The sequence below is a fragment of the Schistocerca americana genome, chromosome X (genome assembly GCF_021461395.2).
Source record: "Schistocerca americana isolate TAMUIC-IGC-003095 chromosome X, iqSchAmer2.1, whole genome shotgun sequence".
NCBI classification, from domain to species: Eukaryota; Metazoa; Arthropoda; class Insecta; order Orthoptera; family Acrididae; genus Schistocerca; species Schistocerca americana.
Window position 1 is genome coordinate 162,756,212 of NC_060130.1, and position 12,648 is coordinate 162,768,859.

The following is a 12,648-nucleotide window of genomic DNA, read 5'->3' on the forward strand; positions in this document are numbered from 1 at the left end:
AGAGCTGATAGCATGAAAAGGTTAGCACTTGTTGAGTATAAGTCGTAAGATCTCATAGGGGCTAATTCCTTCATTTAACCCCTTAAATGTTGTGGACGAGTTGATGTGTCATGCTCCACTCTACTCCACGTGTTTACATGTCGTGTTATGCCAACCTCTCACCGCTGCATACATCTTACTTCCACATTTCAACATAAATGCCTCTTGGTATGATATTATTTGTGAAAAACCTCATTTCGATATCTTGAACCATTTATGAAATGTGATGATTGTTGTGACCACACTATTCGCAATGTGCAGCGACAGAAGTGGGTACATGTGCACATCTGTCCGTTGGATATAAAAATCAGTAACTCATGAATGAAAGGAGATATCATTCTGATCTCAACTTTAAGTAAAGTTTCAATATCTTACGAGGCTGGTTTGAAAGGTTCTCGAAATCACCACAACAGGTCAGCACTAACGCGAGTTGTTCACGTGACATTCATTGGACTGTTGTGTGTAAACACGTGCCATGACAGTGCTCTTGCAAGAGAGCTTTGGCAGTGACGTGACTCTGTTGTCGTTCCCGCGTAGTGATTTGCAAAGATTGAAAAACTCGAGATTTGAGCAGTGATTAAGTACTTCGTAAAGAAAGATATGAAAGCAAAGGACATTCATGCCAATTCCCAGAACACACTGGGAGACTCTGCTCCTTCATATTCAACTGTTGCCACATGGACAAATGAATTTAAATTTGGTCGGGAGAGCTTAGATGATGATCCACGCAGTTGTCGGCCAAGATGTGTCACTACTCCAGAAATCATTGCAAATGTGCACAAAATTATCATGGAGGATGGCCGATTGAAAGCGCGTGAAATTGCTCACACTTGCCAGATGTCATCTGAAAGGGTATCTGCCCTGGTAGCTGAATGGTTGGCGTGACGGAATGCCATGCAAGGGGGCCTGGGTTCGATTCCCAGTTGGGTCGGAGATTTTCTCCGCTCAGGGACTCGATGTTGTGTTATCATCCTCAAGTTCTATCCCCATCAATGCGCAAGTCACCAAAGTGGCATCAACTAAAAACACTTGCACCAGGCGACCGCTCTACCCAACGGGAGGCCCTAGCCACATGACTCTTGATGCTGGATCAAAAATGCATGAGAATGGACACATCGGAACAATATTTGGCCCGTTTTAGGAGAAACGAACAAGATTTTTTTGCGTCGGTTAGTGACCGCAGATGAAACATGGCTGCACTACTATACCCCAGAGACAGAACAACAGTCAAAGCAGTGGAAACATGCTGATTCTCCACCAACAAAGAAAGCAAAGACAATTCCTTCGGCGGGAAAGGTCATGGCATCAGTGTTATGGGATGCGAAACGCGATTCTGTTTGTAGATTATCTCCCAACTGGGCAAACAATTACTGCAGATTACTATGCTAACCTCCTGGACAAACTGCAACTGAAGATACGTGAAAAAAGGTCAGGTTTAGCAAGAAAGAAAAGCACCTTTCATCAAGACAACGCACACCCACACACGTCGTCACCATGGCAAAATTACACAAACTAAGGTATGAATTGTTGCCACACCCACCTTATTCACCTGATATGGCTCCGTCACACTTCCATCTCATCCCAAAACTGAAAATGTTTCCTGGTAGATGAAGATTCACTTCAAACAAACAATTGATAGCCAGAGTTGACAACTATTTTTGCAGCCCTAGAGGAAACTCATTTTCGAGATGGGATCAAGGCACTGGAACATCGTTGGACCAAGTGCATTAATCTACAAGCAGACTACATTGAAAAATAAAAAAAAAAAAATTCAGTGATGTAAGTACTTTTTTCTATTCTTTTCCAAGAACTTTTCAAACCACCCTCATACCTACATTTCATACACTGCATTGTGTGAGCTAAAATCAATCATTAGCAAAGTTTAGGCAATGCCTTTTTACCTCTGCAAGCTCTTTAAAATATCATGCAATGTTTTGCTTAATTTGGTGTAACTATGGTATATAACAAAAAGAAATACAATCCTTTATCAAGCAAAGATGTCAGAGTGTAAGCTGTGCAAAAATATTTTTTTTTCCACTCAATAGTTTTCTTAAAATCGGATGACAAGTATTTCACAGTGCCCACAATGTCGTCTCTCAGTACAGGTAACAGCGTCTCGCAAGAAGTACAGCCCTAACAAAGCCACGCTCTGCGGTGAATGTAGAGGGAATGTCTGTAGCAGTGGAAGGCTTAAGTCACATTACAGTCATTTGGACGAGATAGGTCAAGGAGCATTTTATATGGACAGTGGTTTGGGTGTGGCTGAATCAGTGGCCACTAACCTGTCTGTGCTAGAAATCATCATTGCTAACTTGGTGTTTGGTGGTACATATTTCACATGTAATTAATCCTGCTATTTGTGTGGTGTGTCCCTAGCCCGTGAAGCTTCATGTCCAACATAGTTAAGATTGGTGCCTAAGGTTCACTTATTAAAGAGTTCAGTTAAGTGTAACACGGGAGTATACTGCTCATCGAAGAATTATTGGCTGTAAATATCACATCTTCATGTGGCATCACCTAATAGTGAATTCTAAGCAATGTTTCATTATCAGAGGACTTTTCTGAGTCTAATAATTTTTAAAATCACTCAATAGTGTGCCTAACAAGAGCTTATAATGTTTATTTTACTTAGGGAATTTATAAGCTTGGTCAGTTTATTGTTTTACTGATTGCATTTGTAAACACCCAGTCTGCCAGTTTAGCAATGCTGACAGAAGCAGACAGTGCTTGAAACCTAGCATATTACTTATTTAGTTTTCTGTTACAGAGCAAGGTTGTTTGTTTCCAATTGATTCTGCCACAAGTGCTCTGGCAGTCCTGCTGTTCCTGTCACAGTCACGTCGCGCAAGCAGTGACTAGCTCTGGCACCTGGTGTACAGCCTACTTCCACGGATGTCGCAGGTTTGAGATTTGGGAATTAGAAGTCCTTAACATAGAAAGGAACGTAATAATAATAATAGAAAAATCCTAGTGCTCCACTCCCAAATCACATTACACTGGATTGCAAAACAGGACTGATAGCTGTAGAGAGTGGTTACTCATAATGGGAGACTGGGGTGGGTTGTCCTGAGAGACTCTTAGGAACCTGTCTAAAGCTATCTGGTGTGTTCCAGTAAGTGTGTTCGATTCATACAAAATCCCCAGCTACTGAGAAGACAGGAGCTACAGTATGAGTTGTGGATCAGGGGAGGCAACGGTGATGGCACCATAACTGAGTAACTTTAGTGGCTAAGACAGGTGACGGTAGTTCTGATCATGATCCCACATGAGATGGTTAAAAGGGTGGGAGTGGAGTGGCCCCAATGTTAGCACAGACTTAAAGCTAGATTAATGGTAGACTTGAAGCTAGAATAAAGCATTATCAAAATAGACTGCAGGATTTAGTCGACAGGAACAGGTGCTCTGTACCGAACAAATGAGATATCAATTAAATGAGTTGAGTGAAGGGGTAAATGCATGTGTGGGGGAAGGTTTGGTGAATTGCAATATTGAGTGCAAAGGTCAAGGATGGATTAGCTGCCAAGCATTAAGTGTGTAGCCAGTGTTAATTAGGAACAGAAAAACAGACTCCTAAGTGAATGATCAGTTGGTTGGGTTGATGAATTACAGGAGTAGATACATGAGTATGTGGGGGAGGCTAAAGGTAAATTGCAAGACAGAGTACAAAGACCAAATGTGGACCAATTATCATAACTGAGTGACAAAGTTATGATACTAAACAAAACTGCCAACCCACTTCAGGATTTTGTTACAATTACACTATTCTTTAATGACAACTCAAATATAGTTGACTTCTTGTCTATGGTGGTGGTTCTCTAGAATAAGAGTTAGATGTTGGGAATGAGTGACCAGGAATTGTTATCTGTAACTGTCACACAAGTTTAGGAGGTGTTGTTGCGGTTTACCGAAAGAGGCAATCTTAGGAAGCCGGTATTACTGTGGATACAATTCTCATTACAGTAAAGACCAAGGGTTGAAAGAACTACTTGCTGATAATATTTGCAGACTGAAGCAGAGCATTAAGGCCCTGAGTCTCATATCTAGTGAGTGGCAAGTCATTGACGATGTTACTGAACATTTAATCCTAAATAACATATAAAGAGCCGTCTTATGTCAAAGACCAGCCACCTGACCTTTAGTCAGGCAAAATGAGAGTGTGGAGTACAATGACCAAAGACAAGGTCAATTGTCAAGAGATCCCTATGGAAACGGGAGAGACTGGCAGAATGTACTCGGGAGATCGAGCGTGAAATGCTTTTGATGTAACAAGGAGGGCCACATTAGATGTTTTTATATACAGTCCAGGAATAGTGAAAGATGACAAAGAAACAAGTGTTAAGTTGTGTAGCTTGTGTCCAACGAATAATGTGAGTTATCCACACTGACCAACCAGAACATTTGATCATCGACCTACTATCAATATGAACCCATCCAGGAGATAGCAACGTCACCTGGCGAGGAATCACTGTTAGTCAGACATACGCATGGTATATGTAAGAGGTGCATTCAAGTTCTAAGGCCTCCGATTTTTTTTCTAATTAACTACTCACCCGAAATAGATGAAACTGGTGTTACTTCTCGACGTAATCGCCCTGCAGACGTACACATTTCTCACAACCCTGACGCCATGATTCCATGGCAGCGGCGAAGGCTTCCTTAGGAGTCTGTTTTGACCACTGGAAAATCGCTGAGGCAATAGCAGCACGGCTGGTGAATGTGCGGCCACGGAGAGTGTCTTTCATTGTTGGAAAAAGCCAAAAGTCACTAGGAGCCAGGTCAGGTGAGTAGGGAGCATGAGGAATCACTTCAAAGTTGTTCTCACGAAGAAACTGTTGCGTAACGTTAGCTCGATGTGCGGGTGCGTCGTCTTGGTGAAACAGCACACGCGCAGCCCTTCCCGGACGTTTTTGTTGCAGTGCAGGAAGGAATTTGTTCTTCAAAACATTTTCGTAGGATGCACCTGTTACCGTAGTGCCCTTTGGAACGCAATGGGTAAGGATTACGCCCTCGCTGTCCCAGAACATGGACACCATCATTTTTTCAGCACTGGCGGTTACCAGAAATTTTTTTGGTGGCGGTGAATCTGTGTGCTTCCATTGAGCTGACTGGCGCTTTGTTTCTGGATTGAAAAATGGCATCCACGTCTCATCCATTGTCACAACCGACGAAAAGAAAGTCCTATTCATGCTGTAGTTGCGCGTCAACATTGCTTGGCAACATGCCACACGGGCAGCCATGTGGTCATCCGACAGCATCGTGGCACCCACCTGGATGACACTTTTCGCATTTTCAGGTCGTCATGCAGGATTGTGTGCACAGAACCCACAGAAATGCCAACTCTGGAGGCGATCTGTTCAACTGTCATTCGGCGATCCCCCAAAACAATTCTCTCCACTTTCTCGATCATGTCGTCAGACCGGCTCGTGCGAGCCCAAGGTTGTTTCGGTTTGTTGTCACACGATGTTCTGTCTTCATTAAACTGTCGCACCCACGAACGCACTTTCGACACATCCGTAACTCCATCACCACATGTCTCCTTCAACTGTCGATGAATTTCAATTGGTTTCACACCACGCAGATTCAGAAAACGAATGATTGCACGCTGTTCAAGTAAGGAAAATGTCGCTATTTTAAGTGTTTAAAACAGTTCTCATTCTCGCCGCTGGCGGTAAAATTCCATCTGTCATACGGTGCTTCCATCTCTGGGACGTATTGACAATGAACGCGGCCTCATTTTAAAACAATGCGCATGTTTCTATCTCTTTCCAGTCCGGAGAAAAAAAATCGGAGGCCTTAGAACTTGAATGCACCTCGTAGTATCAGTGAGCATGCCGACTGTGAGTAGAATGGAAAGGGCGCTCGATCTATCGGAGTTTGACTGAGGGCAGATTATAATGACCTGGAGGCTCGGCATGAGCATTTCAGAAACTGCACAACTTGTCGGGTGTTCAAGGACTGCTGTGGTGAGTGTCTTCAGCACATGGCAAAACCAAGGTGAAACCACATCCAGACGTTGTTGGGTTGGGCGGCCACCCGTCATTACAGATGTCGGACATCACTGACTGGAAATACAGGACAGGCAGCAGATTATAGTGGAACTAACATCAGACTTGAATGCTGCACAGAGTACAAGTTTGTCTGAACATGCAGTGCACCAAACATTCCTAACTATGGGCCTCCACAGCTGACGGCCCGTGCACGTGCCAATGTTAACACCATGACATCGGCAACTATGACTGAAATGGGCACGTAACCATTGGCACTGGGCGTTGGCACAGGGGTAGAGCATTGCACAATCTGATGAATCCTGATACTTTCTTCATTGTGTCTATGGGAGGGTGCAAATCCGTCGTCTTTCAAGGGAACAGCTCCTTGACACCTGTACTGTGGGACGGATACAAGCTGGTAGCAGCTCCTTTATGCTGTGGGGAACATTCACGTGGGTATCCATGGCTCCAGCGGAGTGCGTGCAAGGCACCGTGACAGTCAAAGAGAATCATACACTGTTTGGAGACCACATCCACCCCTTCATGACGATCATGTTTTCAGACAGCAATGGCATTTTTCAACAAGATAATGCACAATGTCACAAGGTGAGGAGTGTGATAGAGTGGTTTGAGGAACATAGTGGCAAGTTCCAATTGATATGCTGGCCCCCCAACTTGCCAGATCTGAAACCATCTAACACATCTGGGATGTGATTGAATGTGGTGTCAGAGCTCATCACGCTGGTGTAAATAAAACTTTTGTTACAGTCGCGAAAGATGGAATATTTCTCAATATTACATACGACACCTATGTGGTACTTAAATGAGATATTGTTATACAGTAAATTTTATATGAAATTTAGGTATCTTGCCCACATTTCTTTCTGAACATTGTGGCAACTAAAATCGACCATACGGAAAGTATACGCTATGGACTTTTACCTCTGCAAACTCTTCAAAATTTCGTGCAATGGTTTACCACATTTAATGCTGCATAATAACTGTGTTGAACATCGAAACAAAATTAAGTCATTTATCAGGGGAAGGTATCAGTCAAGAAGATGTGTAAAAATCAAATTTTTGGGCCAAATAGTTTTTGTGAAATCAAATGATAAGTGTGTCAAAGCAGTCGGAACACCATGTATCTGCACAGGCAAGCAGCGCAGTGACAAAATCGCGCACAGTGCGGAATGCAGGGAGCACGTCTTTGTAGCAGCGAAAGGGTTAATGCGGCGGTGGTGGCTTTACGTCTTGAACTGCGTGCTCCCCCCTAAACGTAAGTTTGCAAACTATACTATACTATGGCGCTGCTTCTCTTGGCGCGTGCGTCGTGTGCAACTGGCAACGCAGCAATCTCCCGTGTCTGGGCGGGCATGCGTGAGCCGCCAAGATGAAAGAATTGAACTATAACACTATCAGATATTGGTGTCTTGTTGGTATAAATATGCAATTGGGTTGTGATTGTAGTTCTACAAAATGTGCGGACAACGTAAGAACTCTGTTGCTAAAGAGTTGTATTGGTAGGCAAATTCCACTCTTTGTTGCCAATGAACAGCAGTTAGCATGGCTGTATGAATCGGACATCTGCTTTGCAGGCCTGTATGCAGTAACATTCACTGAATGGTCGTTAAGGAAACACTGTTGGTAGCCCTTTGGTCCACGTGGGCAGTCAGTTGTTCAACAGTTGCATGTCTGTCTGCCCGTACGTGCCTCCGCTGCTGTCTTTCACCTGTCATCTGTGGCCTGCCTCAACACCAGTTTTGGACAGGGGCATTTTGCCATCCATGCCATACTTTCACTGCAGCAGCACGCAAATAGTTTATAAAACTTAGCCATTTTGGAAATGCTTTCACTCTTGACCTGAAAGTCAATGACCATACCGTTTTGGATGTCCAATACATCACTCCATTTCTGCATTTCAACAATGACTGCATTGTTTTCTGCATCCCCCTGATCCACTTTATATACCCTCCATTGTTAGTGCGGCCACATGCCATCTGTGAACAGTTATTGCACACTGACATTTTAACAGATGGTGGTAACATTAATGTGACTGGACCATATATTTCCTTTAGTGTCACAGCGGTAAATCTTCAAACATCGAATCAAGTTTCTGCTGAGGCATTTTAAATAAAGAGTTGTTCTCGAAACTAATTTAAAAGTAAAAGGCACATTTGTTTCATAGCTGACAAAGAATTGGAGCAATAAATGTAATTTGATTGCAAACTCGTCTACGGTTCATAACACTTTTTATTTACAGATGAGAAATAAATGTCTTATCCATGTAATTGAATAATGTTTTGAATACTATTTGTCATTCACAAATAACAAACAAAATTATCTTCATTCATTGTTCATCATTTGTGTACATTTTGTCCAACCCTGATTGCAGCAAACTGTAACACACATGCACACACTGCAAATTCACAGCCTATGTGGGAGAGATTGCAAGCCAGTGATGTCCACTCACTTGGCTTTGGGATCCAAGTGGCCATGTAAATAAGTTCACCCAGCTTTCACGGAGCGAGACAGCTTTCTCTCTCTCTCTCTCTCTCTCTCTCTCTCTCTCTCTCTCTAACACACACACACACACACACACACACCAGGGCGTATACACGGACAAGGAAAAAAAAATTCCCGGATTTCCAGGTTAAAAATACACTTTCTCCAGGGTGAAAACTCGCTTTTTCTGTGTTAAATTTTCCCTTGTTAATCCTCTAAATAGTTATGGTTTTAGACACAGGTGTAGAATTTCCTGGCACTTTAGAAAACAAAACTCAGAGAAAAAGACACATTTTGGAAATATCTTTGATGTGCAGCAACATGTACGCTGCATATTTTCGTATAACGAAAGTATACATTGGAATTCCACCAAACACCGCATGTTACTTTCCGAATCATTGAAATCGAGATTGCGATGCGCTTCTGTAAGCCAGTTATAGCTCATGTCATGTGATTTCGCCAGCCGATGACAGCAGATATTCAGAGCATAGGGCACGTGATGTAGTCAGCCAACAGCAACACACTGTTAAGTACCACTAACACACAAACAGGGAAAGTTAATAGTTTAAATTAATACACATAGTGTTGTTACAAGAAAAGCAAAGCTTCCACATACAATATTGGGCTCTAAGGTTAATAAGCTGCAAGAGAAGCTAAGCTTTCGCATATAATGTTGATCTTTTTTTGTGTGTGTTACACTTCAAGATATATCACACAAATGTGGCAGTAAAATTTTTAATAATGACAAATGTCTTATCTTCAGGGTTCAAAATTCTTCTAAATGGCTCGTCATCAAAGAGTTGATTTTTAAATGAGAGTCAAACACTCTGTGATTTAAGAAATTCATGGTAGATTCTCGCACATAGTTCAACTTACATAAAAGGATATTTACTTTGAAAGTAACGCTTTTCAAACAACCATTTGCAATATTTTCCCGCAACCTAATAGAAATAGGTTTGTTTCAGCAGTTGCAAGAGAGCGCAGATAATAGGTGACACCGAACTTGCGCAGCTACCATGACATAGGAAGCCCATATATACGTACGTGTAAAAATATTGAATGATCATACATTATGTCATAAAAGAAACAAGACATCAGAGGATACTCCAAGAGCATTCGAATTTCATGAACCATACTAAAGTGTGCACATTTAAATGGGACATTTGTATGTCCAGATTCCCAATGAAGTAGACCCTGACCTGATATTAAGCTTTTCAGTGTGGTTTTCGGGATGTAAATTTTCTTGAAGCACCAGTACTATATTATATCATGTTTGGTTCTTTATTATGGCATAATGCCTTTTGTGCTAGAAGATGAAAATGTGCCCTTGGAATGCAGCGAACAGTTGAAACTAGCCATTAGTGTGGAATTACACATTTCGTTTCAACTACATTGACTGCCTCTGTGGAACAGGTTAATAAAAGCCAAATTTCATTAGCAAACGGACAAAAATAACTTCATTGTTCTGAAGGCGATTAATGCTTGATTGTCAGAAAGGTGGAAATAAAATAGAATATGAAACTAATGACATATTTTAGCCTTCCGTAATTATGTGAATGTATTTTAATTCACTTGATAGCTCCCGGATACAGATATCCATTTTGCTTTCATTTGACATGAGAGTAAACAAACAGAAAACAGCAAAATCACTAAATGTAAACACGGGTCACATGGAGACTACCCACTATAACTCAGACAATCCCGGATCTGCGATATTTGCGAACCGGGTAAATACTAAAAATTATCGAATTTTCAAAAATATGTTCATCTTGTAGTGCACATCTTTCTGAAAAGTCTGAAACATGAAGCGTGTATTCGAGGAAATGTACGACATGCATGCAAAAGTGTAGTGCCACACCTCTTCATAAAGCATTCTTCTATCGCACGTCACTGTATTTCGCTCTGTGGAATGGAAATGTGTATATTTTCTAATGGATGCCATCAAACTATGTTCTGGACAGTGGAAATTGAAACGTCCTGTGGTGCCTCTCCTGCTCCCAGTCGGCCAGTTTGGTAGTAGCAGCCTGCTCCTCTTTTTTTGAAAAAAATAAAAAAATAAAATAAAAAAACAACACCACCTCGATAGCAGATGGGATTATTTGTAAACAGGAGAACAAGAACTCTTCAGAAAATTTGCACTCTTTACTGCCTATTAGCTAATAACTTGCTGTTTTCTGTGAAATGAAATATAGAATACATAAAACCAATAAAGACAAGAGACAAGCAAGAAAGTACAAATTTCTTCAATCCTTAGCTTGTAGCATTTTTTCTCTCTAATCTTGCTACAGCATTACATGGCGTGCTTTCCTTTCTGTGAAAGATCGTCAAACGTTTTGCTACAAGAAAAATCGAAATATCATTATCTAATATTCAAAAAGCTGTTAACACAAATAGTACCCAAGACTGGTGTGGTTTCTCGAACTGATTACGTCTATTTTGTCACTGTCTGCTAGATAAAACAAAATAGGTCTTTCTAATACTGCAGCAATTTTGTAACACGCACCAAATAAACGAGACTGCTTTGGCACAAATGGACATTTTTATAATATGACAGAATATAATTCCCGAAGTACCAATATCAAATGCTTGTTAAGCCTGCTACAAGAAAAAAGCTTTATGTTAGGAAATAGTTTCACATTTCATTCATACACACCAGCTTCTCAAGAATGAGATCTAAAAACAGTATTAAGAAATTTTTATACAAATTTGGAATCATCTTATTCTTCCTCGTTCTAACAAACAATCTTGTCATCACCAATTCTGCAGCTATTCCTGTCATTGTCAAAATTTGTTCACCAATTAACTTCACCAAGCCTGCCAGAATCACAGGTTTACTTATCCCATGATTATTTTCCGGTTAGGCATTATTACGAGTTCGTACAACACATTTTCTGCGTTACTTACAGAACAGAACTTACGTGGCTGCTAGCCAGGGACTGTATAACTGGTCCTTACTAGTGTAGCAATCTGGCCAAAAGTTTTCTGTCATAAATACGTTTTCTTGGATACACTGAGAAGATAATACGTAATCTTTCTCACCTGTTATTCCTGTCAGTCGTTTATTTCCACTCTGGTAGTCTGAATCTATGGATTTCGCTAGTAATTATAACAATGCGGATCATTCACAAACCCAATCAACCACATAATCAAACAGTGATTGGCATTCATCCATTCGGCTTTACTCCGCTCAGCTCGTATAGCCCCGTCCCCTTGTGTCTCCGGAAAGTTCATTTCTAGATGTGACAAGGATTCTCCTAACAGAGACATCACGCACACTATACACGCATTCAAAAATAGATTAATGATTTATACCGAAATCAACTTAAAATGTATTCAAAAACCAACAGGGAAGTCTTTCAAAATCATATGAATAATCGACAGACAAACATGCGCTGAATGCTAGGCGCTTTGTGAAACAAGTGTTTTTTCCTCAAGAATATGAATTTGGCACCCCCTTTTCCCGCTAGCATCTAGCTGCTTGCTGCAACTGATTGCACAGCCAACAGCCACATTCCTGCTCAAACAAGACTCAACTGCACATGCACATGAGCCCGCTCATAACTGCTAAGACAAATCTAATGTAAACTGTTGTGACTTCACGTTCATCGGAGGCAACTTGTTGTTATGAAGCATTGTATAGTCTTCCTAAAGCCTTTGACACATTTTGCTGTTGGCAGATGCTTGCATGAGCAGTGTGTGTCGTTGTTGTATATGGCGCATTTCCTTTGCAATTTAAGTTATTTTCATTTTTTTCTTTCGTTTATCTTTTATTGTTGAAGTATTATTCTGCAGTAGTGGGGTACAATAATATCCTTTGTTAGAGTATCGGTTCTTACCAGTCAAAATTACAAAAATGTAACTGAAGACTAAAACAATGAAAAATTCCCAGAATTCTAAAAAATTCCCAAGTTTTTCCCGGTTTTCTCCCAGATGAAAAAATTCCTGGGTTCTTCCCTGATCTCCCAGTTGTCCTGGGTCGCTGGGTCGTAGACACACACACACACACACACACACACACACACACACACACACACACACAAAAAAAGCAGTGTAAATAGCACGCATATATGGAACACATGTGCAATACTCTAGTCTGGAACTCTGCATTACAGTGACTGAA

General features: G+C 41.2%; 1 protein-coding gene across 1 annotated transcript in view; it reads right to left on the reverse strand.

Annotated features, from left to right (window-relative positions):
• LOC124555883 overlaps positions 1-12,648 on the reverse strand; it is a 238,476-nt gene that overhangs the window by 204,846 nt on the left and 20,982 nt on the right. The gene's annotated exons all lie outside the window — the stretch shown is intronic.